The sequence below is a fragment of the Gorilla gorilla genome, chromosome 9 (assembly GCF_029281585.2).
Source record: "Gorilla gorilla gorilla isolate KB3781 chromosome 9, NHGRI_mGorGor1-v2.1_pri, whole genome shotgun sequence".
Classification (NCBI taxonomy): Eukaryota; Metazoa; Chordata; class Mammalia; order Primates; family Hominidae; genus Gorilla; species Gorilla gorilla.
This window is the reverse complement of record NC_073233.2, coordinates 112,757,719-112,774,921: the sequence shown is the minus strand read 5'-3', so window position 1 is coordinate 112,774,921 and position 17,203 is coordinate 112,757,719. Positions and strand designations below refer to the sequence as shown.

Sequence of the window (17,203 nt, the reverse complement as noted above, 5' to 3'; positions counted from 1 at the left end):
GGCATACTATTTAACTTTCACCTGACTTTTAGATGTTGATTTCAATATTCATTTATTTTATTTTACTTTTTGTTTATTTCAATAAGTTTTGGGGAACAGATTGTGTTTGGTTACATGAATAAGTTCTTTTGTGGTGATTTATGGTGCACCCATCACCCGAGCAGGGTACACTGTATCTAATGTGTAGTCGTTTATCCCTCAACCCACTCCCACCCTGTCCCCTAATTCCCCAAAGACAATTGTATCATTCTTACGCTTTTGTGTCCCCACAGCTTAGCTCCACCTGCTGCTCTGTCTGTCCAGGTGCGAGCTGCAAGTTAGGCCTGATTCTTATCTGTTATTTTCTCTGAAGTCTCCTATTTATTTTTTCTTTCTTTCTTTCTTTCTTTCTTTCTTTCTTTCTTTCTTTCTTTCTTTCTTTCTTTCTTTCTTCTTTTCTTTTTTTCTCTCTCTTTTTCTTTTTTTAAAATTTATTTTAAGTTCTGGGATACATGTGCTGAATGTGCAGGTTTGTTACATAGGTATGCATGTGCCATGGTGGTTTGCTGCACCCATCGACCCATCATCTAGGTTTTAAGCCCCGTGTGCATTAGGTATTTGTCCTAATGCCCTCCCCCAACTTAGCCCCCACCCCTGGACAGGCCCTTGTATGTGATGTTCCTCTCCCTGTGTCTATATGTTCTCATTGTTCAACTCCCCCTTATGAATGAGAATATATGGTGTTTGGTTTTCTGTTCCTGTGTTAGTTTGCTGAGGATGATGATTTCCAGCTTCATCCATGTCCCTGCAAAGGACATGAACTCATTCTTTTTATGACTACATAGTATTCCATGGTGTATATGTGCCACATTTTATTCCAGTATATCATTGATGGGCATTTAGGTTGATATGATTATGAATATGTTTAACTTTTACTTTTGTCTAGAAAGAGGTTTATATTCTTAGAATGTATTACTAAAAAGTAGAATTACTGGATCCATACACTTAAACTGTTTGATAAATTATTGCCAAAATTTGTTGCCAAATTATATGCATAGAAGAAATTCAAGATAATGACTGGTAGGTAGAGGAATTTTTTTTTTTTAAAAATCATTACTGATATAATAGGTAAAAATAGTCAGTTTCATTGACATGTCTTTTGTTATTGACATTATTTGACATTCTAACCACTTTATTTGCTGTGTTTTGGTGAACTGTTAATTTATTTTTTAAATTTTATTTCAAATTTTATATGTGTTTTCCTTATCAGTTTGTATAAATCCTTTATATATGACAGTGTATTAGCTCATATAACATTAGGTCATATAATATTTTTAGTTAGTTCTTTGATATTATATTTTCTGTATGATATGTGATGTGGAATACTCACACTTTCAGTAATAGAATCCATTTATATTTTCTTCTGTGTTTGTTTTTATATTTTCAAGCTTAAATATTGTATCACTACCTATAATTTCTTACAATTATATTAAAGATATATTTAAATATCTTATTCTTCTTTAAATTTTATGAATTCATTCTCTAAACAATATGATTTTGCAGTGAAATGTGACATGAGGATATTATTGATTTTTTCCAATGAATTACCAGTTGTCAATGATACACCACTTGAATCATATATATATAATCATATATATATACACAGCAATTGTAACATTGTCTTTAATATTAATTTATAATGTGTTATGGAATGGGTGTCTTGGATGATATTTAAGAAAAATACTGGACATTGGTATCTACTTTAGAGAAACTTTTACTACGAGGGATTGAAACTGACTCAAACTAGCTTAAAGAAAAAGTTTCGACATAAGCATACAACAGGTAATCTCATATTCCTCCATTATAAAAAGCAAACCACAATTAGGTCTCTGGAGATACGGTCTAGAACACTGAAAATCAGGTAATCATTCTCTTTGATTAGCATCTTCATAGTGTAATGACTCCTTCTGAATCATAAATTTTCAGATTACTAATTATAGTACTTTTAATAAATTAGCTTATCTGACACCAGTTTCCAGGTATGAAGTGGGCGTGCTAGTATCTGACTCATATTGAGCAGGTGTAATATTATGTGCATGTAGCACCTCCCTGTTGCACTGCCTGCCACACAGTGGGCAACTGTTTATGGTAGAGATAATTAGTGTTACATTCACCGATTCATCTTTCAGGACTTACGCTGTATTACATTGCTAATTACTGTTTGATCATCCTCTTTAGCCCTTTCTTGTTCTTACTGTCCTTAGTCACATACTGTGTGTGTTTCCAGGTAAATTTTATAATGACTGTATAAGTTTTCTGATAATTAAAATAGGGTTCTAATGGAATTTAAATGTGTACATTTGTTTATATAGAGCTATGGTTTTCAAATTTATTGTCATGCATTTTTTAATTTTTGAGCAAATGTTTATATTTTTCTTTGTATAACTTCCTCAAATTTGTGAATCAGGATATACCTAGACATTTTGTATTTTGTTACTATTTTGAATAAGAATGTTTTTCCTCTAACATTTCTAACTGATCAATGCTGTGGATGTAAAGGAAAAAAAAATGACAGATTCCCTAGATTCTTAAATATATATGTCCGTTTTCACGCTGCTGATAAAGACATACCCAAAACTGGGGAATTAACCACAGAAAGAGGTTTAATGGACTTACAGTTCCACACGGCTGGGGAGGCTGCGGAGGAACAATCATGGCAGAAGGCAAGGAGGAGCAAGTCATTTCTTACCTGGATGTGGGCAGGCAAAGAGAGAGAGCTTGTGCAGGGAACTCCTCTTTAAAAAACCATCAGATTTCATGAGACTCATTCACTATCATGAGAACAGCACAGGAAAGACCCACCTCCATGATTTAACCACTTCCCACCAGGTTCCTCCCACGACATGTGGGAATTGTGGGAGTTACAATTCAAGATAAGATTTAGGTGGGGACACAGGAAAACCATATCAATATGTAAATTATATATATACATATATGCAGTTTTTGTAAATATCAAATTATATATCCATATTAGCAGCTTTATTGAGCATTCAATTCATGGATCTAGATAATTTTTTGTTTTATCCTTTGAAAATTAATTACATAAAATTTTATTATCCACAAATTCTAGATTTCTTTCTCACCAATATCCACAGTTTTTATTTTATTTTCATAAAGTTTTATATTTATTATATGTCTAGATTATATAGCCAATTAAAATAATGATAGCAAATATTCTGAATTATTATCTTAATAGGAATTCTTCTAGTTTCCTGATTAAATATGTTTCCTGTTGATTTTTAGCTAGCTTTTATATAATTAAATATATATTTACATTGCTATTTTTCATATGATTCATCTCTCAGTGTTATTTGAAGTCCTCATGTAGAATAGATAGAATAAATGGAAAGTATAATCTTTGTATTTAGAATACTTATATGATCATACTAGCCAGTGGTCTAATATGAAGCAGTGATTGCTTTCTTAGTATGACATCTTTGTAATGTAGGTTTATTTATTTCTTCTACACTTAAAATAATTTTGCTAATAGTTGATTTTGAAATCCCATATTTATATTTATAGAAGGGATTCTCATCTTTCTTGATTTATTTTTCATTATTTCATAGGATATTTTTAATAATACATATTTTTTAGGGAACTACAAATGATATTTTTTAATAAACCAATAATACTTGAACATGTTTTATACCTGAGTTCACCTATAAGTTAACCTATAAGCACATATAAAGGCCAGCCTAAGTTTAATCCTTAATAGTTACTATTAAAAACTATCAAAATGACGTAAATTTTTAAAATAAATTACCAATATATGTTTGCACGTGTCTAGTGATTAACTTTTCATCTAGATGAAGGCTTAGTTATGTAAACTAAAAACTCTTTATTTTGTTTTAATCTTGAGAACATTGGCAATTTTGTAAAACTATCCAAACAGAACTAAAAATTATAAAGAGGGAAGTGAAAATCATCTATGTTCCACAAGATGCCATATGTTCTCTCATTTTCACCTTTCTGTCTTTCTTTGTCTCCTCACATACAAAGACATACACAATGAGAAGCATACTGTACAAGCCACTCTATGACCTGCTTTTCAATTTTACTTAAAAATAATCACCTAGAATTAAATTGAGTAACAGATATGTGAAGAATAGGTGACATAAATGGAATAAATTCAGAAATCTTGGGGATGACAATCTATGGTACAACTTTAGGGTGCCATATTTACATAATTTTCTGATTTTTCTCATCCCCTCTCTGTCCCACCTGCCCACTGCCACCAGCTGTCTTTTCTGTCACTCCTCTGTGAGTGCCTGCCTTTCAAAGGTCACCTCTTGGTTCAAGGTGGCTACCGGAACTACAGCCATTACTACTATTAAAAGCATACTCCAGCCAACAAGGAGGAAGAGAGGAAAAAAACACATTTGCCCTCCCTTTCAGGGAATCATTTATGCTTATAAGCCATTAACCAGAATTTAGTAACAGAGCAACCCTTAGCAATGAGATGAAAAGTGACATATTCATTGCATGTTACCACATGATTAGCTAAATACTGGGGATTCTATTAGGAAAGGAAAAAACAATATTGGGTCTCAACTGGCTGCCTCTGCCGTGCATTGTTTCCACATTTAATAGCTACCCAATATTCCTTTTAATAGGTGTACTAGAATTTATTTTATGAATTTAGGTAATTTCTAAATTTGTTATCTTAAGAATTTCTGTAATAAAAATTCCCTTGTACATATACCTTTAAGTTTCTGCATGATAAAATTATTGGAATAAACTCTCAGAACTGAAAAGAGTCAAAAGCATTAAATTTTAACTTTTCTGTGTAAGGTATTGTTAAGAAAATTGTCCAAATGGGTACTATCTGTGAGCAGAAAGTGACAGGACCCATTTATCTATAGTTTCATCAATGTGATATATAGTTAATCCTGTTGATTTGTCAAGCCACAAATAAAATCACTTTAAATTTTAGGTATTTCCTTTATAAATTGGTTAAGCATCCTTCCATATGCGTATTGGTCACTATACACAAGTTACATGTTAGCTGGTGTCTCCTATTGCCCACAGGTTCTACACGTTTGCTTTGCACTTAAAGGAACTATCTTCTGGGCTACCTCTCCAAATTCAAACCCCACCAAGCTTTTCCTCTTACCTGCTAGGCACATTCTCACTTTAGAATTTGCTACCATTACCATCACTGCCCAAAATAATACCCCTTCTCATCACCATACTCATATGGTATGCCACTGCACTTATTTCAGCCCTTATTGGCAAAATCTAATAAAAAGCTATCCGACTAAGGAAAAGTAGGGTTTGCAGAATTCTAAACCTGAGATCATAGAGCAAAGTATGAAAGGATGAAATTAAAGTTGATAAATAATTGTTTAATGACTGGTACAGTGCACTGCTGTGTCCTATGTAACTTATCAAAATCATTCTGCTCTTCTTAGTGTTACAGTAGCATTACCACAAAAGCAGAATCAGATTGTTTGTACCTGTATCATTCAGAATTTGATCAGAGAAGCAGAATCCTCTGAAAGCTGTTTCAACGGTCTATGTGAAGCTGATGCTTTTTTGTCTATGACTGGAGCCTGTAGGGTACCTGGCAGGGTAAGCAAGAGGTGAGTGAAAATAGACTTGATGATAAGGAAGCAAGACAACCTAAAACCTGTATGAACCAGCTAAAAACCAAAAGACTGGACTAAACTCATTCCAGTCTCTCACTGTTGCTATGCTTCCAACTTTGGAGATGGGTGTGTTCTGCAGAAGGAGCTAATGTTAAACTCATACCTGGATCTAAGTAATCATCTGATTGAAGAATTGAGGAAGCTGAAGGAGAAAACTGACTGGACCCGCAGGAACTGTGGGCCTGGCTGTTTCTCCAACCAACCACAAGAGTGGCGACAGACCTAAGTTGCAACGTGGCTCGTGTTTTTCACCAGGCTTCCATATCTAATAAATTATGGTTGCTGCTTTACTCTCATCTTCCAAATCTCAGGAAAAAACAGCTCCTGTGGACTAAGCTAACCTGGAACTACATACGGAGAGGAATTCTGAGAAACTTAGTTTCAGCTTAGTTAAGTTGACAGAATAAAAAACTAAAACATTGGCCTGCATGTAGTACACTATAAATATGTATGTATAAATAGTCATATATATTGATCCACTGACTTCTCTTATCACTTCTACATTTTCTTCTTAGATGAAATCATATAATTTCATTGTATTCAATGTCATCTATATGTTGCTATATTCCCAACTTTGTATATACTCAATAGATTTGTCTTCTAAGTTTCACATCAATATTTAACAAATTCACAACTGGTATATTTTTGGGACATAATTCCAAAACTGGATTTATATTTATCACATCTTTCTACTCCTCAATTAACTCTTCCTTCATTCTTCCCACACTTCTTAGTGAGTGATACTTATACAGAACCAAAAAACTTGGAGTTATCCTTGATATCTTTTTCTCCTGCAAATCCCACATAAAATCAGTCACCTAGTTCTGCTAATTTTCTCTCAGTTTCATCCATTTTTCCACATCCGGTGTGGTAGGCCCAGGCTAAGGCAAAAATCATCTCTCAATTGAAGTATGACAAATGTCTCTTAATTCCTTTAAAAATGCAAGCTCTCTTTTTTTGGTCTGGAAAAATATTGGGGAATACAATGAACAAATTTTGTGATTATAACAGTAATCAAATTAGATGGATTGGCTAATGGCATTATGTAATGGGATTTTGCTGTACTGTTGAGAATATTCAGTTCTGCTATAGAAGATTAAAAAACAAATAGGATGGATGGAATTCATAAGAAGTGCTAAACATGGACAATAATATGCTGGAAAATAAGCATGTGAGATATAGGCAAAACCCACAGGATAGGTTTATTATATATAATGAAAAAGAAGTAATTTGTGAGACATAGGTAGAATTCAGATGATCTGGTAAAACAGATAGTAAGTTAGTAACCTGTATGACAACCAGAGATAGAATAAATAGAAAATGTGATGGAACAAAAATATGCTGCTTAGATGCAAAGGATGAAAAGACCCACATCTTGAGGATGCCACTTCTTCTTGATCAAGAACTTTATTAAACCTCAATTAGCCACCACTTGTTGACACACAGCATGGTTCTATTCTAGTCCTACCCAAGAAGTTCAATAAGATACCAAGTATGGTTCTATTCTGATCCTGCCCAAAAGTGCAAATAAAACCAAAGGCTGTTGAACAAATGAATTGTTGCTACTCTTGCATCAAGCACACTTCTCCTGCACCTCTCTGAAAGAGGAGGTTTGTGTCCTTGGTTCAGGATATCTTCCCTTGGGGCCCTTCTCTGTTCAGACATTAACTCTGGCCCTCAACATTGAACCAGCACCCATGAAGGCTGATGTTTCAAAAGAGAAGCAAGATTTATGCACATTGTGAACCCTAGGACTCAGGGAGTGTAGTCCTTTCACCCTGTCTGCACCTATCTAAGTGAATTACCTTACCCCATTTCATTCTCCTTGTGTTTTGCTCAGTATTTTAATCAATTTAATAAGCCATGTGGTTTGGTCATTTTAATTTGGTCTGAAAGCCTTTCTGTTCCTCGACCTCTGGGATAGCTCACCAGTTAGTGCTTCCACTGCATCAAGGCAATTTCCCACATATTGCATTCTCAGCTAATGTAGTGTCTTTCTGTATTGAAAGAAGACTTGGGAAGGAGGCAAATGCTTCTCAGCATCATAATACTAAGGCTATCGTTTTTCAAGTCAGGTCAAAGTCTAATTGATGGGATAAATTTATATTCCTTAATGAGACTAAACTATGTGTGCTTTAGAGAAAATGTAATATAATTAGAACTGGTGTGTCTGCCCTTAAGTAATTTAGGAAGAAATTCATCTTTAATGTTTACTGTTGGAGAGAATAGGGAATATTCCCCAACCCAAAGGAATAGATTCCCCAGGTTTCATCAGTGTTAGCATAGTCTGGGCAGAAGAAGAAAGTCTAAGGCACCAGACTTTGAATAATTCAAGAAGGAAAAGAGAAATGACCTTTATGATAGTTTAAGTTTCTAAAGAAAGGCAAGTAGAAGTGTTGTTGTTATTGAAAGTGGACCTCTGGAAGAAGACATGGATTTTGAAGACAAACTGAAATATTAAAAGTAATTGAAACATACTAGATTCTTAAACTAGTGCATATATGAGCACGCACATACACTCCCACCACCCCCCCCCCACACACACACTGAGGCATGAGAATAGGAAGTCACACTTTTTTCCTTCCTCTCTGCCTTATTTTCATTTTACTTTCATAGCCCTTGATTCTCAGAACTGCTTAATCTTTTTCTGAAGTTCAGTGTATCTTTGGTCTGAAACGGCAATTCTCAGCAAAATGACACTCCTATTTTCTGATTATTTCAGAACTAGAAAAGCAAAGTGTTGGCCTTCTGAGATTTAAGAAAAAATCATATTGTTTATTTCTAGTCTCATGCACTCAACCAATCACTCAACTCAACACTTCTGACACTAGATGTATGGGAGTCTTGCCCCACACACCAAATAATTCTCCGGCAGACACTAGCTGGGTTTCCTATAATTCAATTTAATTCTGACACTATCTAGATAGATAATGGGATCTGGATAGTGTCTGATATGGTTTGGCTGTGTTCCCATGCAAATCTCATCTTGAATTGTAGTTCCCATAATTTCCATATGTCCTGCGAGAAACCTGATGGGAGGTAATTGAATCATGGGGGCTATTTTACCCATGCTATTCTTGTGATAGTAATTTCTCATGAGATCTGATGGTTTATAAGGGGCTTCTCCCTTCACTTGGTTCTCATTCTCTCTCCTGCTGCCATGTGAAAAAAGACATGTTTGCTTCCCTGTCTGCCATGATTGTAAGTTGTCTGAGGTCTCCCCAGAGATGCTAAACTGTGAGTCAACTAAACCTCTTTCCTTTATAAATTACCCAGTCTTGGGTAAGTCTTTATTAGCAGCATGAGAATGGACTAATATGGTGTCAGATCCCACAAGTTAAAGGCTTATTCCCATAAAAATTTCCCCCACTTCAAAGGCCGACTGCAAGTAGTAGGTTATCAACAATACTTCCTATTAACCAGCTATAAATCATGTTTTGCATTAGTGGCTCACAGAAGTCAGAGAAACAGTTTACTTAGAATTACTGGCTTATTAATCATGGATATAACCAAGGATACAGATGAACAGCCAGAGGAAGAAGTACATAGGGTGAGGTCTGGAAGGATAGCTTCTGTCCCTATGGAGTTGAGGTGCACCAACCTCCCAGCACTCAGATGTGTTCACCAACTCAGAAGCTCCTGAACCCCATAGTTTAAAGATTTTTATGGAGGCTTCATTATGTAGCCATGACTGATTATCAACTCCATTTGCAGCCCTTCTCTTCTCTCTCAGGAATGGGGGGTGGGGATGAAAGCTCCAAGCATATAACCACGGTTTAGTTTTTCTGGTGACCAGCCCCATCCTAAAACCCACCAAGTCACCTCATTACAACCAAAGATACTTCTATTACCCAGGAAATTCAAAAGGATTTAGGACCTCTGTGCCAAGACCCTACATCAAAGACCAAATATTAGAACAAACAATTAACCTACCACCTTTATCTACAATGTTACTAGGAGCTTTGTCTCAGGAATCAGGGCAGAGCTAAACATTAGAACAAAAGATTCTTTTAGCACCTCTATTGCTCAGAAAATTGCAATAATTTTAGGAGTTCTGTGCTAGGGACTGGGGTTAGAGACCAATATGTGTATTTCTTATTACTTCACTGATCTTCTTCCCTGTCTGAAGAAAAGTACAGAAAAGAAGATGTTCCCTGAGCATGAGAAAACAGGAGACCAATTTTCCTAATTTTCATTCATTGGGCAGCAAGTGATATCTTCACAGGATAACAAGTGACAGAAAGGAGAGAGTCTGCTAAAGTAATATTAGATATCCCCATCTCTTTTGCATCCTCGCCAACCCTACTCCTGCCTCTGATTCATTCTCGAAACAACAGCCTGAGTGGTCTTACAAAATCTTAAAAAAAAAAAAATCCTTAACAAACCTTTCCGACGCTGCTAACTTCGTTTTATATCATTTGTTTTCTCTGAACCACATGCAGACAAGCAGTTTCTCACCTAAGGGCCTCAGGGCCTCCAGGCATTCACATGTTGTTTTTTTCTGCTTGTAATACAGTAATTTTCCTTTCATGGTCCATTGGGCTAACTCATATGCCTTCTTCAGCCATCATCTTAAGAGGCACTTCCTCAGAGATGACTTCTCTGATCCTCAATCTAAACTGGATATCCTGTTATTTACTGGCATAAAAATGAGATTTTAAAAAATCCTTCAATGTACGTGTCACAAATTGTAATTATATATTTACCAATTTTTTTTTGTTTAATGTCTATCCTTTCCTAAAACTATAAGCATTTATTAGGGTAAACGATCCCCCTTTTATTTTCATCTGCACAGAACCTACCAAATTATATAAAATAGAATTTGTGCTCAGAAATACTTAGGGAATGGAATAAATTCTCAAATAAAGTGTATGTTCCCAAAATATATATGGATTCATCATGTTAAATATACCAGAGATTAGGCTAGATGGGAAAGAAATCAAATCATTTATAGATAAGAATTTAAATATCTTTTAGGATTCAAGTTCAAAGTGTTTTATTGTCATGGCAAAAGAGTAAATGACCATGATTAGATGCATTTACTCCATTATATTTTCAAGAGTGTTAAACATTAATCAGAACTTCCAAATAATCATGTTTCTCTCCCTTCTGTTTAATTGTGAACAAACTAAGAAGTCCACACCCTATTCAGATAGTTAGAAATAAGCAAAACTCCTTTACCATTAAGTTGGTGTCCTAAGATTATTTTGAATATCTTTTGCCTGAAAGTGAGGCACTCTCCCATAATAGCACCCTTCCCCTGGCTGCATTCACAGACCCTAATGTGGTAAAATTATTTCATAGCAGAGAAGAGCATGAATACGATAGTCCCGCCTTATCCGTGTTTTGTCTTCTGTGGTTTCATTTGCCTGCAGTCAATTATGGTCTGAATATTACAGGATTTTGAGAGGGAGAGAAAGACTATATCTACGTAACATTTTTACAGTATCTTCTTATATTTTTATTTTACTATTAGATATTATTATCAATCTCTTACTATACCTAATTAATAAATTAAACTTTATCATAGTATATGTACAGGAATGAGCACCGTATATTTAGTGTTCAGTACTATCATAGATTTCAGGCATGCACTGACAATCGTGGAACATGTCCCCCAAGAAAGATAAGAGGGGAAAACTGTGTTTTCTAAGCATATGTCCCTCCAAAAAGATGAAGAAGAGGCCAAACTGATTATATGCAACATATTCTTATTTCACAGATTAGATAACTTACTTTCTTTCCCATTATGAGGAGTGAAAAGAAGGAGAGGACAAAGTGCAGAAGGCCTCCTCCGAGTGTTGACTCTTCCTGTGTAGTAGGACTGATGCTTTCTTTGTAGGCCAAGTTACAAATTCAGGAAGAAGGAGACCATGGTTTTGCCAACTTTCTTCTCTTTTCCTAGATATTTTCTCCTCCTCAGTTTATAGTTTAAACACTTCTTCCTGTGAAAGAAGTGACATAGGAAAGTCTATGTCACTTCACCTAAATCCACAAATTGCTACCCACTACCATTTACAAAGAAAGAAAATGAGAAAAACGTAACTTTTACAATCTAAAGGATTGTAAATTATATGAAGAAGAAAAAAACTGCATAACACTCTACACACAGAGTTAAGAAAAGTAAAATAATGGCATTCAAACATTTTATCCAATTTTATAATATTAAAGGAAAACATAAAGAAGCAAAAAACCAATACAAGCAGCTTCGTTATGTTTAAGAAAGTGTGTGTGTGTGTGTGTGTGTACAGCAAGGTTTCTGATTTAGTAAATACTAAGAAAAGCAAGTTAGTCTTTCATTCTTTTTTAAACAATACCATCACGAAATTCTTGTTTTTCATCCCAGTTATCAAGGGTTTGAAAGTAGCTATGTTTGGACCTGGACCATTCTCCAGCTCTTTTTGTTTGTATTACCCGTGCCCACCTAAAGGGGGAGCACAGGTCAGAGGACATTAAGAAATTAAGAAATTAAGAAAAAGAAATTAAGAAATAAGAAAAAACTACTATTTAGAAATTATTTGCTTCTGGATCCTTCCAACAATCAAAACAATAAACTAGAAGTATTTTGTCCCTTTTCTCAAAACATTTAATATGGTATGGTAGCATAAATACATTAATTATGTTAATTATTATTAATTTAATATGGATTTATTCTACTTTTTCCTTGATATCATGAGACATGAAGTATCAGTTATTATTTTTAAAGTAGGTGAACATGGCTTTAATTCAAGTGCAAAAATTATAGTTTTTCATCTCTGCAGATGGTAATAAAAGAGTAGGGCATACATTTTTAAAGGTAAAAATAGATAGGACAATTTGAACACAGCAATTAACTCAGCAGCTTATCAGTATGTTTTTATTTTATTTCCTTTTGAGACAACGTTGTTTTCTATATTTGTATGAGAAATATTTAAATTGTAGTTTGTTTAAAGAGGCATTTATTTCAAGTGTGTAGTAAGCGCTGATTCTGCAATTATTGCTAATTAGAGAATTTCCAAATTGCCTGAAGTGCTGAGAACCTCATCATTTTATCATTATTCCTTTCTACTTTTACTTCAAATTTGTGAAATGAAAAATATACTAAACTAAAATTAAACTTTCAAATACATAATAATATTGCTAAACTTTGTCTTTTAGCCACAATATATTACCACATTATAACCTCTCTATGTTTACAGTAGAGTTGGTACAAACTCAATAGTGACAGCTTTTATCTCAGTGACTCATCTATGCTAGTTCATTGGAAACATGTAAAGGTTATTTGTGCTACTAAATTTTGCGTCCCCCAAACAAACAAACAAAAAACAGTTTTCACTTCAAATATGAATTTAAAATATATGTTTGAAAATTAAATCACAATCTATATTGTAGCAGGGAGAAGATATTTACTTTAGATAGGACTTTCATTTTTATTTTCACAGATTGTATTTCATTGTAAAATAACAGTGAAAGTAAATGGTAATAATTATTATTATCCTTTCTGTAACTTCATGGAGAATCACATAAGGAAAAGTGGTACTAATGAGGGTCAACTTATGGTAAAGAGCTTTCCTTAAAATTTCTAAAAATAGGAAAAATAAGTCAAAATGGTTGAATCAAAGATGGGGAATTAATAAAGATTACTGCGTTCTCCCTTAGAGGATCTCTGAGATTTTGTCCTTATTATCACAAATTGGGCCAGCTCAACTTACATAAAATATACTCAGATGATATGGCTACTTCATATTCGAAACCAATCCAATTCTCATATTAGTAAATATCTTTAATTATTTAATTCCCAAAATTTTAGTAAATGTAATAATTAAGTAGGTCATTTTAATATTAATTCCATTTACTCAGAGAACTGTATGAGATATTGAGGGTTAGGGAAAAGAATAAGAAATGACAGGTCTCATCACATAACATGAAATTTAATGGATTTGTTTATGAAACTACATGAAATTTAAGGTAAACATAAAATTTTATAAGTGAAGGTTGTATGTTAACACCATGGGGCAGAGTTTTTTATTTGTTTGTTTAGTTTTTAAAAAATGCTTTATTTTCTTCTATGTGTTCAGTACCTGGCATTTAGCAGTCACTCAATACATGTTTGTTTAATCAGTGAGGTTTCACGTTGGAAACAGTTAATTGTATCCATTTAGATTCTTAAAAGACTATTTGGTAAAAGTTTTATTTTCCACATGTCTTATAAAATTAAATTATACTCCCAAATAAAATGTGAAGGCTGGTCAATAATACAGAAAAAGGAGCCATGCTCTTACAAATATCACATAAGGACAAGACACTAAACATTAGTAAGGATGTACTATGTGACTTTCAATGAGAATTGTAGAAAGCAACAGGAGTTTTTGAATATTGCATGCCATTCCTCCACTTTTCCCGAATTTTCTATTTAATAAGAGCCAGCTGGCCTTTGTATAACTGTTGTGTAACTATTTTGCATAACCACAGATTCTTCTCTTCTAATATCTCTTAACTGTGGTCAGCATTTCTTTGACTTTAAAATTCTAAGACTCCTGTCCATTCAATAGCTTGTTGCATTTTACAGCCTTCATTTTCTAATTCTCACACATTTCTAGAACTACTGTTGTGTGACTTCTCTCATAATTACTTCATGGGAAATGCTCTTGACAGGGACACCAATTATTCATAAGCCAAAGTAAAAGAAGTGTTTATTTAACTTGTTTCAAGCAAATATCACTGCAGATGTTTCCCTCCTATAGTCTCTGTATTCTGAGGCACTTTATTCACAGATTCCTCAAAAGCAGGCTCTTCTCCTGCAACTCACTTTACATTTGGCTTTCTCAATTCCTCATTTCTAGCCTCACTTGTGATGCTTTACACGCTTTATTTGGAATATCTTATTTATTTCTAAGGATTCAGTGTTCATGTATAAGGCTAAGACTCCAAAATCTGTATTTCCTGAGCTCTATAACCATAAACCCAACCCTTCATTCAATGTCACCAGTGGATGTATTACACAAACAACAGGTTCAAATGTGTCAACCCGTTCCTGTGTAGCTAATTTGTAATACATATTGATTTCTCCTTGTAGTGAAGGGTACTAGCATCCAGCTCATTGTCAAAGCCAGAAACAGGGAGCTCCCCTTGACTTCTCTCTTATTTTGTATATCCACATCAAGTCAACCTGTAAATCCTATATCTCTCAAAACTCCATGATTTTCATCTTCCTTTTTTTTCTAGCTTTACTGGGTATAATTGACAAAAAACTGTATCTATTTAATGTGTACAATAGAATGGTTTGATACAAGTGTACATTATGAAATGATTACCAGAACCAAATTGATTAATATATCCATTATCTAAGATCCTTACCATTGAGTGTGTGTGGGGATGGGGAGAACATTTAAGATCCACTCCTTTAGCAAATTTTAAACATATAATACTGTATTAACTATATTCATCAAGTTATAGATTAGGTCTCCAGGATTTACTCACCCTGCATAACTGACACTTTGTACCCTTTGACCAACATCACTTTATTTTCCCACACCCCAGACCATGAAGACCACCATTCTACTCTGCTTCTGTAAGTTTGACTTTTTTAGTTCCACATATGAGTGAGATCATGCAGTATTTGCTTTTTGAGCCTGGCTTACTTCACCTAACAAAAATGTTCTCCAGGTACATCCATGCTGTCACAAATGACAAGATTTCCTTGTGTTTAAGACTTCTTTGTGTTTAAGATTAAGCATGTAAAGCATGGTATTCTGTTGTGTTATATATATACACACACACATATATACACACACACATATACACACACACACACACACACACAGCCTATATACAAAGGGTCATTTAACTGGCCAACAAAAGGCACTTTTGACACTCAATGTACATTGACCCAGGTTTCTGTATACATACATACACATTTACACACATGTATATATCTCAGCCATTCTAACAGTTGCAAAGTAATATCTCATTGTGGTTTTAATTTGCATTTCCCTAATTAGTAAGGCTGAGCATTTTTTCATACACCAGTTGTCCATTTGCATGTCTTCTTTTGAAAAATGTCTATTCTGCTCCTTTGCCCATTTTTAAATCAGTGTATTTGCTTTCTTGCTATTGAAATTTTTAAGTTACTTATACATTTTGTATAGTAAACCCTCATCAAACGCATGGTTTGCAAATATTTTCTGCAGTTCCATTGATTGTGTTTTTACTCTGTTGTTTCCTTTATTGTGTAGAAGATTTTTGGTTTGATATAATCCCATTTGTCCATTTTCACTTTTGCTGCCTGTACTTTGAGGTCATATCCAAAAAAACATTTCCCAGATCAATGTCATAAAGCTTTTTCCCTAAGGTTTCTTCTAGTATTGTTACAGTTTTGGGCCTTCAATCCATTTTGCAATGATTTTTTAAATAGTGTGTGATAAAGATCCAATTTCATTATTTTTGTACGTGAATATACAGTTTTTCCAGCAGGATTTATTGAAGAGACTATCCTTTCCTCACTGTGTGTTCTTGGTACCTTTGCCAAAAATGAATTAACCGTAAATGTGTGGATTTATTTCTAGGCTTTCTGTTTTATTCCATTAGTGTATATCCCCATATGTATGGCAGTACCATACTGCTTCAATTACTTTAGCTTTGTAGTATATTTAAAAATCAAGGAGTCTGATGTCTCCAGCTTTGTTTTTCTTGCCATTCTTACGACTTTGGCTATTTAGTTTTTTGTGGTTCCATGTGACTTTTAGGATTTGTTTTTTTTTTTTTAATTTCAGTGAAAAATGCCCTTGAAATTTTGATAGAGATTACATTTCTGGGTAGTATGAACACTTTAACAATATTGATTCCTCTGATCTATGAACAGAGGATATCTTTGCATTTATTTTTGTCTTCCTAAATCTTCATCAATATCAGAATTTTCAATATACAGATATGTCATTCATTTTATTAAATTTATTGCTATGTATTTTATTCTTTTTGAGTGGTATTTTCAATGAATTTTTTTCTTAATTTCTTTTTTGGATAGTTTGTTTTTAGTATATAGGAATGCAATCGATTTTTATATGTTGATTTGTATCCTGTGACTTCACTGAATTCATTTATTAGTTCTAACAGTGTTTTGGTGAAGTCTTTAGGATTTTCTTAGTATAAAATCATGTTATCTGCAAACAGAAAAAATTTACTCTATCCTTTCCATTTTGGATGCCTTTTATTTCCTTGTCTTACCTAATTCCTCTAACTAGGACTTCCAGAACAATGTTGAATTGAAGTTACAAGTGGGGAAATTCTTGTCTTGTTTTTTGATCTTAGAAAAAAAGCTTTCAACATTCAACATTGAGTATGATATTAGCTGTGGGATTGTTGTGTTGAGGTACATTTCTCCTGTACATAATGTGTTGATAATTTTTTACATGAAAGGATGTTGCTTTTTATCAAATACTTTCTCTGCATATATTGAGATGATCATATGATTTTCATCCTTCATTCTATTAATGTGGTGTATTACATTTATTAATTTGTGTATACTGAACCATCCATGA

At 33.9% G+C, this 17,203-nt stretch overlaps 1 long non-coding RNA gene across 1 annotated transcript in view; it reads right to left on the bottom strand.

The window, feature by feature from the left end:
* LOC129525581 (uncharacterized) overlaps positions 1-17,203 on the bottom strand; it is a 529,016-nt gene that overhangs the window by 58,852 nt on the left and 452,961 nt on the right. The window lies entirely within an intron of this gene.